The sequence below is a fragment of the Nestor notabilis genome, unplaced genomic scaffold (genome assembly GCF_000696875.1).
Source record: "Nestor notabilis isolate BGI_N333 unplaced genomic scaffold, ASM69687v1 scaffold1351, whole genome shotgun sequence".
NCBI classification, from domain to species: domain Eukaryota; kingdom Metazoa; phylum Chordata; class Aves; order Psittaciformes; family Psittacidae; genus Nestor; species Nestor notabilis.
In genome coordinates this window covers 1-4,329 of record NW_009913183.1, presented here as the reverse complement: position 1 = coordinate 4,329, position 4,329 = coordinate 1, and positions in this window count along the sequence as shown.

Here is a 4,329-nt window from a genome sequence, read left to right as displayed (position 1 = left end):
AAGAGGGATGTTCCTGAGGAGAGAGGGATGCTTGTGGGAATGAATGGATGCTTGTGGGGATGGAGGGATGCTCACAAGGACAGGGAGATGCTTCTGCTCATGGCAAGAAGAGTGGGACCCTGAAGAGCTTGAGCTCTTGCCTGCTTGGAGTGAAGACAATGAGTCTGGGATGGCAAAGCTGTGCAATGCTGGAAATGGCTTTGTAGGACCCAACCAGGCAGGTCACGGGAGGACGTTACAGGAGAAGTCGCAGCGTTCATCGCATGCAGAGTCCTGGCTACATCAGCCTATGGGGTCGCTGCTGCTCGGTGCAACCTGGCAGGACTCACCGCGGCTTTTCCACTGCAACCCCGGGACAGAAACACCTCCATGGTCCTGAAAGAGGAAAATGCCCGGAGAAATGTGAGGTCTCATCTCAGCAAGGCTGAGCACCCACCGGGTTTGGGGAGCACAGAGGGAACCTTTGGGGCTGCGGGGAATCATCCCCCAAAACAGCATCCCCAGAGGCCAGCAGGGATTTTTAATGCAATAGTGCCACCCCGTGCAAGCCCTGGGCTGCTGCCTGCGGTGACATGTGGCACCCGGGGCCCAAGTGGCCCTGGCTGGACCACAGGCGGGTGAAAGGCAGGACAGGGTCTGCCCCCACGGTAGGGTTGTGGCGCTGGGGGTGTGAGACATGGCCATAGGCACGGCAGCAGAGGTTAAGGATGACGGCTGCGTTCCTATGGGAATCACTTGATCCTGTGGCAGTCGGGATGCTGAAGATGCCAAAAATGCCTCTGGTTTGTAGGGACACCCTGAAGGCTGGAGAAACACGACCCATCCCCACCCGTCCCAACCCACTTCCCTGTGGGAGACAATGGAAACTATTTGATTATTGCCAAAGAGAAGTAACTGCTTGGCTGGAGAAGAAAGAGTTAAAGAAGAAACAAAGTACATTGTGCAATTAAGCAGAGCAATCCAGCTGTCTGAGGAGGAGAGAGCATAAGATACCAAGACACCTGGCTGAGGAGGAGAGAGCATAAAGATAAGAGACTGGCTATTCTGGGACTGATTGTGAGACGGCAAGCAGTGTTAAAAAACAAACTATAAGTCAGGAACTAAACATGATAAGCTACAAATAGAATGGTGTAAAAGCTAGAGCAATAGGTTAAAAATAACTGTTGTTAGAATGGTATAAAAAGTTAGAGCAGTAGGCAATAAGGTGATTCACTGCATGAAGATGCTCTCGGTCTGTGCCATTAATCTCCACACCTCCTTCCATGTCCCCATATCCCAGAGGCTGTTTCAGGGTGCCACATGGGGACAAGAAGCTTTCAGGACAGGACCCCTCTGTCCCTGAGCTTTTTTAGGGTCAGGTTTTGATACTTCAGCACCCTCTGAGTGCACACACAGAGCAGGGCAGGGCACACATGAGCTTGGGCACTCACCCCATACAGGGTCCATATAGGATCACCATGTCCACCTAAGGCTGGTGGAGGAATTGTTGGACACAAGGCTATTTGTGCTGTGCAAATAGAGAGCAGCATTTGTATGCTGCCAAATAATGGAGAGGAGATGGTTTCGTGGATGATCGCTGGCATGATGCATACCCCAGCGAGGCTTGAGACGCAGCCACCTCCCTCTGGTCAGATCAAAACAGCTAATCCTTTGGGAATAATAGACGTAAGCCTCTTAGCCAACCATGCTGCCAATGCCCATCGCTGATGAGCCGATTAAAATCAAATGGAAAAGATTAAACTCACCCCCTCTGGGTACCCTGGGAGCCCACTCAGTGGTGAAGAGGAGCTGCTTCTCAGTGGGCTTGGTGGCTTCACTCTGCACTGTCCGTCTGTCCCTCATGGGTCTGTCCAGATGTAGGTTCTCCAAAGCCAGGAGGAACATTTGCAGCAGCTGGCCCTTTGAAGACAGCGGGTTATCTGTGTCCAAGCTGCCACTGGAGGCTGGAGAAAATGGTGCTAGGAATATTGGTTACAGGCCAGATTTCCTGTAAGGAAGTCCTTGGTCTGCCCCAGGGGACACCCCCAGTGTTTCGCTTTAAGCAGCTGTATGAAACAGCCATTGCTGCTCTGGACACGAGACTTAGCGAACATCCCATTTTATAGCACAAAAACCTGGGATTCCCTTGGATTTCAGAAATTTCTGCATCTTCCCCCCAGAATTTGGCCAAATGTCGGTTGGGAATAGGACCCTGATCTCCCCAGGGCCACCACCCTACTCTGGGAAGCAACAGGAGTGTGTGGGATGACGTCACATGAACAGAGCCAACAAGATGGGGAACTGGGTTAAAAAGGAGGCTTTTTGAGTCAGAGTGAGCTACTGGTGGGATGTGAACTGTAACTTCCCACCTGGAGCAGATACAGGATGGCATCAGGAAGCCTGGCCCTACCTGCACAGATGCCCACAGTCACTTGGCTCCTCTTGCCTTGGTAAAGGAGAGAGACAAAGCTGGAGCTCAGGCTGTGCACACACCTGCTTGCTGTGCCACTGGTTATCCACTGATTCCTTCAGTAATTCTCCTCCATCTTCACTGGTGGCTTTTCTTCAGGTCTTGTCCATGACCTGCTGTTGCTTCCACTCTCAGAGAAAACCCCAAGAATTACATTAGAGGAGACTGCTGCAAACTGTAAATGTGCATCAAAGCATGTGGGGTCTCCTGCTGGCCCCCTTCTAGAGTGGCACTTGGGATTTAGCCCCATTTCTGGTGCAATCCCATCCTGGCTGGGTGTAGGGTCTCACTCTGCCATGGCCATTGCCCTTTTGTGATCCTCTTTCTCCAGAGTTCTACAGAATTGTTGCTTGGCCTTTGAGCAGGATCCCACCGCTGGGCTCAGCAGAGCAAAGCTCCTCCAGTGGTGACCCAGGGAGGTGACATCTGCCTCCTTAATACTGAGACCATCCTTCTACAGTGTCATTAATTACCCACCAGAGCTGTGTTAATTACCCATCAGAGCTGCCTAGACAGAGGGGAGAGGGGGAAAAGCAGGGCAGGAAGAGTCAGGGCTGTGACCTGGAGGCCCCTGAGCCACCCTGGCCCCACATCCTCCCTGCTGCACCCATGGGTGCATGCAGCATAGCTATCATTACGTTTATAGAGCTATGCCTTAATCTATATGTATATCTAACATGTCAGCTCCCGCAACAAGGAGAATCCTCCAAATTTCATACCCTCAGCTATGAGCTGCACCCCAAAATCCAGTGTGCCACTCTGCCCCTTCCTCTCCAAACCAGTGTATCTCACAGCACTTACTTCTCAGTGGTGATTTAAGGTGCCTTTTGGGGGGGCTTTTTAGGGGCTGTCTGGGACTGGGCAGAAATCATAGAATCATAGAATCACAGAATAGTTTGGGTTGGAAAGGACCTTAAGGTCATCTAGTTCCAACCCCCCTGCCTTGAGCAGGGACACCACACACTAAACTATGTCACCCAAGGCTCTGTCCAGCCTGGCCTTGAACACCTCCAGGGTTGGAGCATTCACAACTTCCTTGGGCAACCCATTCCAGTGCCTCACCACCCTCACTGTGAAGAACTTCTTCCTTAGATCTAACCTAAAGTTCCCCTGTTTAAGTTTAAACCCATTACCCTTTGTCCTACCACTACAGTCCCTAATGAAGAGTCCCTCCCCAGCATCCTTGTAGGCCCCCTTCAGATATTGGAAGGCTGCTATGAGGTCTCCACGCAGCCTTCTCTTTTCCAGGCTGAACAGCCCCAACTTTCTCAGCCTGTCTTCATACGGGAGGTGCTCCAGTCCTCTTATCATCCTCGTGGCCCTCCTCTGGACTTGCTCCAACAGCTCCATGTCCTTTTTATGTTGAGGACACCAGAACTGTACACAATACTCCAAGTGAGGTCTCACAAGAGCAGAGTAGAGGGGCAGGATCACCTCCTTTGACCTGCTGGTCAAAATCTGGGGGGCTATGTGGAACCAGGCAGAGATTTGGGGGATGCCTGGGAACAAGCAGAGGTTTAGGCTGCTACACTGGCATGGCAGAGATCTGGGGAGTTACATGGGACTAGGCAGTGATTTGGAGGCTGCATTAGCATGGCAGAGAGAAGCAGCAGCTTCTCATGAGCCCCCGTTGCTCCCCGCACCCCGCTTTTGGCTGCCTTTCGCCCAAATTCCTCATCGAGGCGTCGGAGCCCGTGATGGGGCTGACCCAGAGTGGTAATTTTTGGGGGTGCGTTTGGGTTAACGTACATATATAACCATACATATGAACTCTTAGAGCCCCAGGGCCCCAAATTTACCACCAGAGGGCATCGCTCCCCCACTTTTGGGCGCCGCTTCCCACAATGCAGCGAGCCGGGCCAGGGGCTCCACTCTGCTCC